Raw genomic sequence first — 16298 nt, 5'->3', positions numbered from 1 at the left:
GAGGGTAGGGCTGTGTGCTAGTGTCCCTGGGAGCAGAAGCAGCACCAGCTTCACCCTGGCAAGCCCCAGTCCTGCCCTTCTCAGCCTGCCCCACACTGCAGTTCAGCCCTGGCTGGGGGGACATCAGTGGCTCCATCCCCAGGGTGTGGGGTAGGGCTTGGGGGCAGCTCCCCTCCCACTGGGGTTGGGCTGTTTTGGGGAAGGCTGTCTGCAGGGTTTGACAGGGTTTGGGGGATTCTGCCCTCATCTCTCCATAGGTGGTTTGCACTGCAAAGGAGTTCAATGACTACAGGCACTACCTAACTAGGATCAAGCTGCAGTCAGAGAAGATCTTGGGGCAGCAAGAGGTAGGTAAAGTGTGTTCAGGGGCATGGGACTGTGCAGGGCTGTGCTGCTGGGCCAGGCTCTGCAGTGAGGAAAGGACTTGGGGCTGGGAGCTGAGCCAGCACAGGGCGCTGAGCTGGGCACGGGCAGCAGGGCCACGTGCAGGCACAAGGCAGTGCTGAGGGAAGCCCTTCTCTCCTGCCCTCATGGCCTGGCTGAAGCAGAGTGCTGGCCCGGGCCTACGGGAAGCCTCAGCATGCAGGGGCTGAACAACATGAGCCACAACCTGGTGTCACCTTTCAGGAAGGGCTTCTCCCATCTCTGGCCAAATTAAAGGACAGTCCCAAACTGCTGGGAACCACTGACACTTCCTGCCAGGCAGAGTGATGGCCGCAGCCTCAGAAACCTTATTTTCCACATCCACAGAAAAGCAAAGAGACCCCCCTGAAATCAGGGAAATTGAGAAGAGGAAAAAGAGCTTTGGACAAGTGCCAAATGTACCCCAGAGCTGAGCTGGGCACTGCTGCTGACTCCCAGAGGAAGCTGGACAACACTGCTGACAGTGTCTTTAAAGCTGTCTTTGAGCAAGTGACTGCAGCAGAAGCCAAGAAACTCCAAGAGCTAGTTGAGGCCATTGTGTACAAGGTGTTTGCAAGACTAAAGGTTCCTCGAGACCAGCGTGTCTCCTTTTTAAGGAACACTGCCCAGGCGATCAGAAAAAGTGTTTTCAGCAGCTGCATGAGAACAGAGCCTGCAAAGACACCTCTAGATCTTCGTCAAGAAATGGAAATGGTGGCCAAAATGCTTCTAGCCATGGTGTTGGAGAGCTTTGGGAATTGTCTGGAGTCTAAAGCTTCTGAGCCAGGGAGGGCAGCCAGGTGGAAGGATATGCCTGTTGATGGAGAAGTCACCCAAGCAAACACATCCAAGCTGTCTGAAACAGCTGTTTCAGACAGGGCTTGTGTACAGGCTGCCCTTGACAATCTCACCATGCAAGTTGTTAAGAATGTTCACTGCCTCTTGAAATCCACGATAGCTTCTTGGTTTAAAGAAGATGCCAGCTGCGAGTACACTGAAATTCTGGAGCTTCCCAAGGCTGAGGTCTCCAACAGACAGATGCAGCCAGGATTCCCTGGAGCATCCAAACAGCAAAGCAAGGAAGCAAGCATGAGACTAAAGTTGCCTCCCTTGGGACCACAGTTCCAAGTAGACGGGACTGGCTATGCCAAAACTGTGAAGCCTACGTATCCTACAATGGTGAAGGGGAGCTGGGTGAGAGAAAGGAATCCAGCAACCTCAGGCAACACTTTGGACGTAAGGACCATGGTAAATAGGATTGTTCAGTCCGTATTAGAGCGGGTTCTTTGGCATCGGCCTGCACCAACCCTCAGACAGCATTTTCAATGACCTGTCCCAAATCCAGCCACATCCCAAGGCAGAGAGGAGAGCTGTGCTGCTGAGAACACTCTCCCCTCTTTGGACCCAAAGTTTACCCAACAGTCCATCCCTCCAGAGGGTCCAAAGCACCCTGCCCAGGCCAGAGCACCGGGCAGATCAGTGCACCCAAAGCTCATCTGAGGCGAGCGAGGTGTGTGGCAGGAGAGCTGTAGGGCTTCTACTAGATGGCAAACCTCACACCCTTGTTCTGTCAATAAAGACTTTACTCCTAAGGCCTTGCTTGTGCTTCCTCCAAATCAGGCCAAACTGCATCTGTGCATCTTCCCTGTCACCCCATGTCTCCCCCTCTGTATCTTCTCCCACAACCTGCCCCAAATTCCCCAGGACCCCACAGGAGCCACCCAGGACCTGCCCCCCGCCCAGGACCTTCTACTCTCCTATATCTCCTGCCAAGGACTCTGTACCACCCATATGCCTCTCATATCTCCCCTCCAGGACACCCCCAGGACCCTGTATCCCCCATAGCCCCCCCATTTCTCCACTCATATCCCCATTCAGGACCCCCCAGCTTCCTGTATCCCTTCATATTCCACCCATATCTCCCTCTGTATCCCCTACCAGACCTCTCTAGGACCCCCTCAGCCTCCTTCAGATACTTCCAGATTCCTCTAGCCCTGCCCAAGGACTGCCCCAGGACCACTTGTACCTGATGGTGGAGGGCCAGTGTTCCCTGTATAACCCCAACAGAGCCCCTGGGATCCTCCCCAGATACCCCCTGGCAGTGGAGTGTCACTCATAGAGGACATAGCGGTGGGAAGGGGGTGGAAGACCATGGTGGTGGGCAGGGGGGTTCGCCCTCCCCCAAGCCCCAACCACTCCCAAGGGCCCCATCTCACAGTGGGCACTGGAACAGCTGTGAGGAGAAAATGTCCTTGAGTGTGTGGCCTGGGGAGGGTCCCCAAAATCAGAAAGGGATCCTGGACCCTATGGAGCTGGGACCCCTAAAGCCCCCACCCAGATGGGAGGAGAAAATGGCCTCAGCTGTGTGGCCCTGGTGGGGGGACCTCCAAAAATCAGGAGAGGCCCCAAAATCAGCCTCCCCAGCCCTCTCTCCACCTCCAAAGATACGGAGCAACTCACCCACCAGCCACCCCAGCCTTCCCATATCTCCCCTATTCCAAATTTCCTCCAGCTGCCCCAGATCCTCTGAAGGTCTCCCAGCCCATTTAGCCCCCTGCAAAGCTCCCTAGACCTCCTCTGGGACTCCCTGAAGCTCCTCTCCATGTCCAAATAAGTAGAGCCAGTTGTCTCCCAGCCCCTCAAAACCCCCCAACCACCCCTGCCCAAATTCCTCTAGCACCTCCAATCCCCTAGGCCCCCTTGGTCCTGTAGAACCCCAAAACCTTCCCTAAACTCCCTTAGAATCCCCCTCAGGACTCCTCCTGACCTCCAGTCATGTAGAGCTGCCAATCCCAAACCCCTAAATGACACCATATCCCCCTCATTGCAAATTTCCCCCAAATCCCCCAAACTCCACAGGCCCCCTGGTCCTGTAGCTACCCCAAATCCCCCTAGGATTCACCCACGACCTCCTGAGCTCCCTCCCCAGCTCCAAACACGTAGAGCCACTCATCCAGTAGCGCATCAAGGGTTAAGGGTTCTCTTGGGAGGTAGTGGGGATCTGGAGGAGGTGACATAGGAGTTTGGGAGGCTCTAATTAGCTTTAAGTCCACTCTGGGTGGAGAAATTGTGGTGGGTCTAATGTTGGTAAACACTAATGCATTTACTAGATTTTTTTTTTCCTGCTGAGAGATAGGATTAGGAGAAGAGCAAAGCAGGCCCAAAATTTTGAAGGGTATAAGGAACACTTTATTAACAGAACTAAACTAAAATAATAATAATAAAAAAGAATCAGAATAAAACCTTTAGAACACTTCTCTTTCCCCCACAAGCTACTTTTTTTTTTTTCACTGACAATGTATAGAGACAAAACCTTGGGACTCAGGTCAGTTTACTACTTCTAAAATAGTCTTTCATTAGTTCTCTTAGGGAGAGGAATTTCTTTTTGCCATGTCATGACATGGCATGGGACAGCTCCACAAGAACAGCTCCATGAGACAGCTCCACAAGAAAACAGTTCTCTCATGGCTTCAATTGTCACGAATAGCAGCCACCTGGGAATCTGCAATTGTGAAGTCCCTCCTATCTTATGCAGCTTTCCCACAGCTGTGTTCATGGGCCATGTTAAACTCATGGGGTACTATTTTAAGGATGAGCTGTTTAAAAACAAAGGTTCTCTTCATCTGTCTCTGCAATTATCTTAATTTTTGGGAACAGAGGTTTTCTTCTTCTTTTCCTAGGGGTAAAAGGTCTTCATCACTCTCATCTCTGTTTTTGTTCAAGCTTCTTAGGAGATCACAGCTATTTCAACATCTGCTTGCTTCAGCACAAATGCCTTTGCTCATGTCTGCAGTTTGAACACTCCAGCTCTCTATACTTTTTTCATGAATTAAAGGGATATTCTAGTGTATCAAGTCCATCACCATGGCTTTACAAAAGAATTTCAGCCTAAGACTAAGGCATCTTCTCATTCTCCTCCATCTGGGACTTGACTTCTCTTTCACTGACCTTGGTGTCTTCGATTTGTTTCTCAAGTTTTCACTGTGTCGTTTTCTCTCACCTCAGAGAGGATGATCAATGTCTTGCAAGTTTTATCTGTGTTTTAGCAATGAAAAAGCTAATATCTTGCCCAGGGCCTGCAGATGGTCATGATGGTTGAAGCAGTAACGATGATAGATTTAGGCTGTGCTGGGGGCTGTGCCAGGATTTTGGGGCCCTGGACCAGACTGGCGGCAGCCGCTATGACTGCATGGCTGGTCTCAGGCCTGGTTAGTTCCAGCTGCGGGTCAGCATGACCACACTCCGGGGGCAGGGAACTGGCTCAGTGGGCAGATGTTAACAGCCACTGGGGCCCAGCCCAACCAGGACGGGGCCCCTCAGTCTCTCTTCCCCCTGCCCGGCAGCACCGGGGCATGGCGGACAGGGCCTGGCAGGTTCCCGGGGTAGGGGCCCAGCCCATTGGCAGGCTGTTATCTGTTCACAGGCAGAAGAAGAAAAGAGCTTTCCTGGGGTTTGTTAGTTTTTAAACATGTGTGTTCATAGAAGAGTGCTGAGCTTTCTAATGGCTTAACAAGGTGTCAATATTCAAAATTAGTTATTGATTGGTTTGGTCAGGCATGGAGGAAACTGTTAGCAGCTTCTCTTAGAAAAATCATTTCTGAGGATGGCTTCTTCCTTCCTCACCAAATGTCAATTAATGCAAAACTACACACATATTAATATTCAAAACTCGATTAAATCTTTGTTCTTCTTCCCCGAGAAGAAGTCCATGTCAATTATTAAAGCTTTCAAAAATAAATTAATTGATTCAGCTAATTGCAATGGTAATAGATTGTGTGTTTTACAGGGGGCAAGTAGTAGGGGGGACATGGATTGGAAAGTCCCGGGTATTATGCAAGTACCTCAGCCAAAAGAGAAAGGGAATGAGGAGAAAAGAAGATTACTTGCTCCAATTAATTGAGAGAGACCCCGTTGGACGCAGACCTGATGGACACTGTCCCTTTGTTCAAATCAAGGGACTTTTCCTCTGCTTTGTGGACACGAACCTCTAGCGATGTGAATTTTACGCTCTGGGGGGGTGGGGGCAGAGGGCACGGCAGCTCTCCTACCTGGGGAGGGGGAGAATAAAGCAGTAGAACGCAGGCCAGACTGGGGCCGTTGGGGACAATTCAGAGCCACAAGGGCCCCCTGGGCGCGGGGCAGGGCAGGGGCGGGAGCGGCCGGCGAGGGGCGGGCGGGGAGAAATTCCCACCTCAGCCGAACCCTCCTCAGGGATTGACAATGGCGGGGGCGGCTCCGCCCAAACCGCGGGCGGGGAAAAGCGCCCTCAGGGATCTGCTGGGCCGGAACCCAAAATGACCCAAAATAGCCTCAAAACCTCCTCGAAATTTCAACAAAACTGACAGGAACGGAATGTGAATAAGTATGAAGCATTCAAGGCTATATTTTTGTTACATTTAAACAATGGCAGGCGGAAAATGCAGATTGTGCACTAAAAGGTGGCAAACCCAAGAAAACACCCTAAACACCTTTAAGAATCCCTTGAATTTAGGTAAAATTTACTAGAAGCAAAATAAATATGAAAAAATATAAATCAATTAAAGCCAGAGTTAATGTATAATAAAAAAAATGGGAACGTGTTAAATGGGGCTTGGGCTGCTAAAATGCCTCAGGAAGGCACCAAAAGATCCCAAGGCCCACATTCCCCTCATGTCTGGCATGGCTGTGCAGCAGCTCAAGTACAAGAGTCCTCCAGTAGCTCAGGGGAGCAGCAGCCCTCGTGCTGAGGCACAGCCTGTGGAGAAAGGGGTCAGTGGCCCAAGTTTGTGCTTTGGAAATCAGAGTTGGGTTCCTAAATGCTGTCAGAACTCTCTCCAATAGACCTGTGGTGGACGAGGGTTGTATGTGGGAAGGGTTTGCCAGCCATGAGCTGGACTTGTTGATCATCTGAGCTCTGTTCAGGGGCAGTCTGGGAGCCTGTTCCTTTCCCCTTCCCCAAGGGCAGAGTGTTGGTGAGGGCTGGACTTGGAGGCTGTGTCTGTCCCCACAGCCGGTTCCGTGGGGCTGCGGATGCTCCTGCCAGTGTGGGCTTGTCTGAGCTGGGCCTTGTGCCTCTTTCAGGTGTCCCTGCTGCAGTCACAGCTGGCCCGGGACCAGCAGGAGCACCTGGAGAGCTGTGCAGGGAGCAGGCAGGACACTCCTGTTTAGTCACAGGGTGCAGAAAGGACCTCCTTGCTTCCTCAACATCTCAGAGAGAAGCCAGGATACAGCTTGATGAGAGACCTTGTGCCTCTTTCAGGTGTCCCTGCTGCAGTCACAGCTCGCCCGGGACTGACAGCACTGGCAGAACTACGTTGAGAGCTGTGCAAGGACCAGCCAGGAGCTGTCAGACCTTCACCAAGAGCTGTCCTGCTCCTTTGCAGCTGTGCTCAAGGAGTCCCAGGCTGCTCTTGTGAAAGAAGAGACTTGAAGCTGCATCAGTCTCTGAAGCTTCACTTGGCAATGACATCCTTGGGCCATCAGTCTCTGGAGAGTCAGGCCCTAGAGAAGGCAGGTGCAGCTCTTCTCTTCCACAAAGAATTTGTGCCCTGCTCAGAAGCCAATTCCTGTCATCTGGGGCAAAATCCTCCCTAGGACACAGACAAACACTACCAAAGACGAGGGCAAAAAATACCTGCCAAAGCTTTTCCAAGCAGACCCATTTGGTTCTTGAAGGTCTGGGCCTAGTGAGGAATCTTTGATGTAAGCAGCAAGACTTTTCTTCTGCCTAGAAAACCTAGTGATATATTGCCAAACAGAGAGCAGAGGAAAAAAATGCACTTTTGGCCATCTCAGGATTCTTAATCCATTTTTTGAGCCTTAAACACTGCAGCTCTTGGCATTTCTCTGTAGGAATTTGAAAAGCCCCTCAAACACCATTTCTCTCCTCATGTGGCAGTTCGAATTGCAAAGCTTTACTTTCCATGAATATTTGTAAGCACCAAGAACCTTTTTAGCCTTTTTCTTACATCTCCCCTTTGTCAGGGAAGACAGAATTCCTGTGACTCAGGAACTAAGCGAATCCCTAAAGAGCATGCAGGTCTTGAGAATGCTGAGCCTTAAAACTGATGCTGCCTGGACCAGCAATTTTGAACTCATGTTATGAGCCAGGTCCCTGCCCAGCTGCCCAGCAGGGCTGTGGGGACATGGGGATGGCAGGGCAGGTGCCAGGGAGCTGGGATGGGGGGAGAGCCAGGGAGGGCCTCTCCAACAGCCCGTGGAATGCTGGGCTTTGGACCATGGCAACCATCAACAGGCCATGGAATGTTGTGGGGTGGACCCTGGCAACTGTCAACAGGCCATGGAATGTTGGGAGCTGGACCCTGGCAACAATCAACAGCTCCTGGCTATTGGGGTTTAGACCCTGGAGCTGTGAACAGCTCGCGAACGTTGGGGCTTGGACTTTGCAAAGGCCAACGGCACTTTGATCGTGTGCTATTGACCCTGCAAAGGCCAAGGACCTTTGGAGATTGCGGTTTAGACCCTGCAAAGGGCAACATCCTTTTGACACCGTGGTTTAGACCCTGCAAAGGGCAACATCCTTTTGACACTGGGGTTTAGGCCCTGCAAAGGCCAACGGCCTTTGGATATTAGGGTTTAGACCCTGCAAAGCCAAGGGCTTTTGGACACTGGGGTTTAGACCCTGCAAAGCCCAACGGCCTTTGGAAATTGCGGATTAGATCCTGCAAAGGCCAAAGGCCTTTGATTGGGGTTTAGACCCTGCAAAGGCCAAAGGCCTTTTGATTGAGGTTTAAACCCTGCAAAGTCAAAGGACCTTTGGACACTGTCATTTGGTCAATGCTCTTGACAAGGGGCAGATGGAGACCCGGCGGGTGAGTGAGAAAGCTGCTGCTCTCATTGTGCCAAGCCCAGCAGGGGCCTGGGTGGGCCTGGGCTGTGCCTCACAGAACAGTTTCCTTTGGGAATAACAAGGGGTTCACAGTTGGCTGTTCCAGAGCTGGCAGCAGCTTTGGTGCTTGCTGTAGAGACAGGACTGGGAGGGAACTGGGGGGTTCCTGGCTATCCCAGAGCACAGCCACATCTCCTCCATCCTTGTCCCACTGGAGGCTGTGGTCACAAACAAGGGAGCAACTTTTCATTGCCTTCCCCTCAGCCCAATTTACGACACAGCCTCAGCACTCCCCACAGGCAAGAAGGGGTTTCTCCCAGACATGTCTGAGATGATCTCCAGTGGCCTAGGGGAGGACACAGGGATGACAGGAAGATGCTCCAGGGGCTGGAGCACCTATGCCGAGGGGAAAGGATGCAAGTGTTGGGGATGTCCAGCCTGCAGAAGGTTCCAGGATGACCTTAGAGCCTCTTCCAATGCATGAAGGGATTGCAAGAGAGCTGGAGAGGGACTTAAGCCAGAACCCTGCAAGGACAGGACAAGGGACAGTGGCTTGCCACTGAAACAGAGCAGGGGTGAATGGGATATTGGGAGGGAATTCTGCCCTGTGAGGGCGCTGAAGCCCTGGCACAGGTTTGCCCAGAGAAGCTGTGACTGCCCCTGGATCCCTGGGAGCGTTCAGGGGCAGGTTGGATGGGTCTCTGGGCAATTCCCCTTCTGGTGTTCTTAGAAGTGATGAGACACCTTCCAGCATGTTCATCTGTGCTGCTGTCTAACTACTGGGCTGAAAAGATTACCCAGGAGGGGAGGAAGAGCTCTGCTGGAATTGCTGTGCTCTGGGACAGGCTGGGAAGCACTTAGAGGCCACTGCCTCAGGGGCAGTCGTGCAGTCTGAGTGTGCTCTTCCCTGTGCTTTTCCAGGGAGCTCGAGGGCTTTCTCACCAGGGACGTTCCTCCCGAGCCCCTGAGGTGAGTAAACTGTGCTGAGCTGGCTGGGATTTTGAAACTGGTTCTCCTTTAATGGACACTGGTTCTTGTGGGATCAGAAGAGGCATCTCAGTGGTACTTTGGAATAGGAGCAGAATACCTGACTAACAGCTGGATTTGGGCTTTCAGGGGCTGTTAGATCACAGTGACAGCATGGCCAATTCCATCATCTGCACTCACAATTCTCAGAGCACCCTCTCAACTCTGACATCCACTGATGCAGAGTATCCCTTTGAATTGATTCGGGAAGCTTCAGAGAAGTGTGAGCGCTTACAGCGACATTTTGAGCTAATGACAGAGAGATGCCAGACGCTCAGAGGCCACCAGGAGCACATAGACTACCTGATGGAAGAAATCAGAAGGTGAGCATTTCCCCCTCCTCTTGCTGCATTCCAGAGGCAATCTGCTTCCAGGTGTGGGAGTTCAGAGGTGTCCTGGGTGAAGAAATCACCTGCCCTGCCATGTGGAGGCCTCAGTGTAGCTCTTGATCATCATCCTGTCTGTGTTTTTCATGCTCTACTGTGACTCCCAAGGCTGTCTGGGAGGTGCACAGCCATGTTGGAATAGATGACTCCTTCTTCTCACCACACTGCTTCCCTGAATTCTATTCTTTGAGTGCCCCTGCCCAGCCACTGCTTCTCACTGAAGGAAGGCAAAATCTTGCCTCCCTTTCTTTTGCCTTTGGAGGATTTCTTTGGGAGGAAAAGAGCAAGGTCTTCCTCAGCCCACTATCCTCTGCTCCATCTGGGAGTGCTGAAAATGGGATTGGGAACTCTTCAGGCCTCTTCATTCTTCTGACTGAGCCTTGCCTCTGCAGTGACTGTGAAAACTTTGAGAAGTCCAAGGAAATGCTGCATCAATGCATTGGAATCCCGGAGCCAGGAGCCTTTTTTCTGCATCAGAAGAACACCAAGCAGCAGAAGGAAGTGTCAGCCCAGGCAGAAAAGGCAGAGCAGCAGGACAGGATGGAGGTTGGTTTTGGAAATGAGACTGGTTTTCCATTGAAAAGTTGTCTTGCCCCTTCTTGTACAGTGGAGGAGTTGGCTGCACTCAAGGGAGAAGACCCATCATTGCAGAGCCAGCAGGAAGTCAAGAGGCAGACATTGGAGGAATTGCAGCTTCAGAGGGATCTGCTGGGGCAAGAGAAGGATGATGTTACCATGGCTCTGGACACCTTATTCCTAGGCAGCACCTGTGGGATGGGAGTTGTGCCAACCAGATCAGCCCAGAGGCTGTTTCTGACAGTAGAACACAGGGACACTGCTGTGCACGCCTGCCTCAAGATGGCATATGCATTTATTAGCCAGGGATAGGCATGTTCATGAGCAAAGTGTTGCCTGCTTGGGCAGAATTTGTTGCTTTGGGCAGCCACAGAGCTTCTAAAAGAGGGACTGGAGCTGGGGAGGGGTCTGGAGTACAGGTGTGATGAGGAGTGGCTGAGGGAGCTGTGGGGGCTCAGCCTGGAGGAGAGGAGGCTGAGAGGGCACCTTCTTGCTCTTTACAACTCCCTGTGACAGGAAGGTGCAGCCAGGTGGGGGTCAGGCTCTGCTCGCAGTGAACAAGGGACAGGACAAGAGGAAACAGCCCCAGGCTGTGCCAGGGGAGGTTTGGATTGGGTGTTACAGGAGGGTTGCAAGAGAAGGGCTTGTTTCTGATGGTCTCTGTCACACAGTCTCAGTTCTGGGGTATGTGGTAGGTTTGGCAAATACACAGCAGCTGAAAAACAACTTAGTCTTCAGGCTTGAATACCAGCAAGGGCCAATAGTCACCTTCTTTGTGTAAGACAAGTAAGTGTTCTTGTTGGTGTGAACTGCTGCACAAGGAGAGTCTGCTTTGGCCACATCAGCCAGAGTTCCATCAGTCACTAAATGACTGCCCACCACAAGAGCTGTTTTCCTGCCAAGCATGCCCTCCTTGCAGAGAGCTACTTTGAGCACTGAAGGAGATGAAATTTTGATGTGTGTTTTGTTCAGGAAGGGGAAAACCTGTATCATTTCCCTTGCTTTAGCTAGCAAAATTCTTTCCCCAAACTTCCTGAAAATGTCCAGCACTGAAATAGATCCTGATAGAAATTTTGTTTTTTTCAAATGGCAGTTGTAGAAGATGTGGCAATTTTGGGTGACAACACAGGGTCAGGAGTAGGGATGTTTGTTGGGAAGGTGCTGTCTGGTCCCAGGCAAGGCAGCAGGACCTGACACAGCACTTGCAAGGGAACAGTGCCAGAGGCTTTTGGAGGCCAGGCTATCAGAACTGCACAGGGCAGATGCTGTGAAACTTTGAGCCCAGAGCACAGGTGCTCCTTGTCCTCTGGCTGCCTGTGAGCTGGCACTGGCTGGCTCTGCACAGGGCTCCTGAGGAAGGCCTCAAGCTGTACCTTGTCCTGCTTCCAGATTTCCCAGGAGCAAGAGTCACCAAGGAGGGCTCTGGAGCAGCTGCGCTGGGAATCCTCTGGCCAAGGGCACACACTGGCCCAGGTGTGCAGAGAGAAGGAGCTGCTAGGTCAGGAGAAGGCTGCCCTTGAGGGCCAACTGGCAGACATGGAGCAGCACCAACATGACCTGTCCAAGCAGCTGGCAGAGACCAGGTAAAGACAGGGAGCAGACCCTTTCCAGATGTTTTTACATTCCATGGACAGAATATGGAAGAGTCACAAGAAGAAAAAAACTATGCCACCATGTGAAGATTATTTTTCTGACACCTAAAGCCAGCAAAGTTCTGGTGAGCCTTGGGCTCCTGTTTGTGCCACTGAGGACACTCCTGTGGGAAGTCCAAAGCAAGCCACCCAGCCCTGAACTGAGTAGCAATTAGAAAAATACAGATGCTGAGTGAAATGTCAAGTTTCTCTTGGGTTTGATTCCTTGTTCTGGGCATTGAACATCCCTCATTCCTTACCAAGTAGCTTGACATGATTCTGATCTTCAGAACTGAAGATTCATCTTCAGCATTCCAGGCTCTTACCTTGGGATGTTGGGAGTAACATGAAGCCAGAGGCTGCTGCTGAAAATCTTGGAGGTCTTTGGCTTCCAGGCACACTCTTGAGAAGTGTGGGGCAGCTCCTAGAGCTGCCCTAAAGGCAGCCCTAGAGAGCAGCAGGGAAAGCTCTTTGGAATTCTCAACAGCCTCTGGGGATTCTTGCTGATTGCTGATGGGCACCCACCTGCCAAAACCCACCAAGATCCCTTTGGATGGTCCCTCTCACTCTGTAAGGATGGACAAGTCACTTGGGCTACTGCCTGCTTAGCCAGCAACACTAAAATAAAGCTGGCAAGTCTACTCCTTGACATTGCAAGAGTTTAAACTGAAGTCTCTGCATTCAGGTAGTTGTTGTTCAGACAAAAATCCTTGTGTTCTGGTTTTTCACAAGTGCTGCTGTGACCACGAGATTTTACTGTATCATGCAAAGTAGTTCTGAAGTCTCTTAAAGACAGGGTGTCTGGAAGATGATGATGTACCTTCATGTCCATTATCAGGAGCATTGCAGCATCAGGAGTCAGCCAGGACAAGAATCTGTTCTGCCCCCCAGCAGAGCAGCTTGGAAGTGCTGATGAGAGAAGGGCTGTGAGCAGGGGCTGGGCTTTTGCTTGTCAGCCCAGCCTGTTTGGGCAGAGCTACCCAGTGTTATAGGCCAGGAACAGCAACTGAAGGCTTGGCTCTTGAGGTCAGGTTGGGCTGGGCTGTCTGTGCTATGGCAGGCCATAAGGAAGGCCTGGGCACTCCCTCAGATGACCCTGCTTTGCCACTGAAATGGCACAAATGTGCCTTCTCTGGATGAGTTTCCATGCCACTCATTTTCCACCCTCAGGTGTGGGGATCTTGAGCCATGTTGCCCTGGAATAACTGCCTGTGGGTGTCAGGAGCAAGAAACTCATGTCTCTCTGTATTTGCAACTTGTAGATCAGCAAAGGAGAGCCTGGAATCCAGCCTGTTTGCTGCTCAGCAGCAGATATCTCAGCTGGAGGAGACCAGGAACAATCTGGAGGCTCAAGTGCTCATGGTCATGCAGGCCAAGGAGGTGACAGAAAGTGAGAACCTCGTGTGCTTTGTTTGTGGTGCTAGCCCTGCCTAGAGAAGCTGCTGTAAAGCCACCTCTGTCCACAGGGCTTCTGAGGAGTGCTGGGCAGGGGGCACTTAAAGGGCCTGAGGTCAGGAAAGTCAGTAAAGACTCTGACTCTTGCTGTTGGTCTTGTTTGCAGGACAAGTGAAGTGCCTGCAACATGAGCTGGAAGCAGAGAGAGCTGCCAGGAGGCAGGAACAGGAAGAAACTGCTCAACAGCTCTTGCAGGCAGAGCAGCAGCGTCATGAAAACCTCAGGCTTCAGGCAGCTGCTCAGCAACTACAAATAAACAAGCTCCTGAAAGACCTGGTAGGGGACAATACACTTCTGAATTGTCCAAGGTGGTGCTGTGGGTTGGTTTAGCACAAGCAGAGGCACTGGGTGGGTGTGAAAGGGCAGCAATCCTCTGCCAGAAGCCTCCTGCTGCTGGGCCGGGCAGCAGAGCCAGCGGCTCAGACTTGGAGGTGCCTGAAGGCCCCCAGGATGGTGCTGGGACAGTAAATGCAGCCACGGCTTCAGTGAGGGCGTAAGACAAGTTCCAGAGAGGTTGGGCAGTGCCCAGCCAAAGTGTGGCAGCCCAGGGCAGGATCATCCCCAGGTCCCACCTGCCAATGTGGAGCAGATGCCAATGTGGAGCAGATGCCAACAGTGCTGCAGGCTGCAGTCCTGGGAACTCAGTTCCTTTCCTGCTGTGCTTCCATGGTGGACAGATGGATCAGCTTTGGGCTGGAAGCAAATGGAACAGGCCCCTTGTGCCGGGTCCTTCAGTGCTTGTTCCTGGGTCATCAGAGAGGGGAAGGTGACACCTCCTTTTCTGAGTGGTTGGACTCAATGCTTAGGAAGGTCTTTCCCAACAGAAATGATTCCATGAGTCTGTGATTCTTGTACCTGCAGAGCCTCCTTTAAATTCCCTGACAGGACATGATTTCTGGAAGGCAGAAAGCCAGTGCTGTTGTCTTTGCAGGTTGGGGTTAGTGGGAGGTGTGAAGCTTCACATTTTCAGCAAGGAGGTTGCCGGGGACTCATCTTACAAATTTCCCCACCCTTAATCAGGTCCGTGAGCGTAAAAGGCACCGTACAGAGATGCAGGAGACACTGGAGCAATGGGAAGAAGAGAAGGCAGAGAGAGAGCAGGAGCACGAGAAAGTGCTGTTTGAGATGAGGCAGAAAGTCTCCTCCCTGCAGGTCCAACAAGAAGCGGAACGAACTAGATTTGAAAATGCCAAACGAGAGGTAACGATTGTCAAAGGAGAACTGGTGTGTTTTTCTGCAAAGCTGGAGCTCTGGGAGATGACAGGATTTGGGGCCGTGTGGAACATGCCTTCTGTGTCTTCTGCATTGAATCTGGGGAGGGGAAAGTTGAATAGGGCCATCTTTGGGATGAGGAACGAGCCCCCTCATAGGAAGCCCGGCAGAAACAGCAGCTTTCAGCTGACATTTTTGTGCTGCTCTTGCGCTCGGTTTTTCTAAGACCTCAGAGAATCTTCCCTGTTCTCTTACCATTCCTCTTTTGGGAAGCTGTGTCTCCCCGGGGGAGACAGTGGCCCAGGGGAGCAGCAGCCCAGTGCTCTGAGAGCACGTGAGGCCATCAGTCTTTACCTCTTGCCACACAGATGTTGCAGGAGAAGTGTGAAGCCTCCTGCTCTTTCCTTCTGTGCAGGTCCTGCTGGAAAAGCAGAATGAGAAAAATGCTTTATCTGAGGCACTGCTCCAAACTCAGGGAGAGCTCAGTCAAGCCTCCCAGCAGGTCCAGCAGCTCAGGCAGGAGGTGAAAGAGCAGCAAGAGAAGGGGCAGAAAAGTCTGAGTAAGCAGGGATCAAAGTGCAGGGCAGAGACAAAAACACAAAAGGCATCTCCTGGGACTAAGGAGGCAAGGGCTGCTTCAGGCCCTGGGAGCACAGAGCCTGGAAAGCTCCAGAGCTCAGCCCCAGGAAGGAAGGCTTGCAGTGGAAGCAGAGTTGGGTAGAGAAGCCAAAACTGAAATAGCTGAAGGAATGGGATTTTGAGGCAGCAAGTGGGAAAAGCTGAGCCTGAGGGCAGGTCTCTGAAAGCTGCTCTGCATTTTGTTGCCAGACTATCAAGGCAGAGCTGCAAGCTGAGCTGCAGGAAGCTCAGAGTGAAATCCAGGCAGCTCAGAGGAGGCACCAGGAAGAACTGCAAGACATCAAGGAGGAATTGAATATTCTCCTTGAGCAGAGGGAGGCCCTACAAAAGCAGGTGAGTGAAAGAGCAATGGCACTGCAGTCATCCAGCCAAGGGGTCTGTGTCCTTCTTGCTTTTCCATGGCAGAGCAGCAGCTGATGGCGTGATCCATCACGCTCTGGGGGCTCCATGGCAGCTGCTCTGAAGGACACTCAGAGCTCTGCTGAATCTCAGCTGCTGCCCTGGACCCCTGGGCTAGTCCTCTGGGCTGTTAGCCAGCAACCATCAGCATGGATTCCTGCTGGCCTCCTCTTGCTGGCCTTGGCTTTGGAGGTGCTTTTTTCACATGCCCTTGGTGGGCCACTTAGAGATTGAAACAAATTGTCCATATCCATTGTGAATCTGGTGCTCTCAGGACAGGGAGCAATGGAAAGTTGTCCTTTCCCTTTCCTCACAGCCTCTGCTGTGGCTGACAGGGACAGGCTGTGGCTGTAGCCTCTCACCGCTCTGCTCTGTTTGACTGCAGGTGGGAGAGTTGACATCCCAGCTGGCAGCCTCCCAGGAGTCCCGGGAAAGACTTGTCCAGAGAGCCCAGCAAGATGTGAGTGAGGCACAGGAAGAGTTGAGGCAGAAGCTGCTGGAGGTTGGGCATGTCCAGAAGCTGCTGCAGGAGGCAAAACATCAGAACAGGAAGCTGCAAGAGCACCTGCAGATCTTGGAGAGGAAATGGAGTCAATGGGAAGAAGTGGCACAGGAAAATTCAGAATGGCAGGCTTCTGTGAATGCCCTCGAGAGTGAAAAAGCCAGGTAAATGAAAGCCTGTGGGACTTTGCATTGGGGTGAATGGATACCCTCTTTGCCATCTTGCACCTGCCAGGGTCTCTG

Source organism: Zosterops lateralis, assembly GCF_965231275.1.
Source record: "Zosterops lateralis genome assembly, chromosome: 16".
NCBI classification, from domain to species: Eukaryota; Metazoa; Chordata; class Aves; order Passeriformes; family Zosteropidae; genus Zosterops; species Zosterops lateralis.
Note: the sequence above shows the minus strand (reverse complement) of the source record.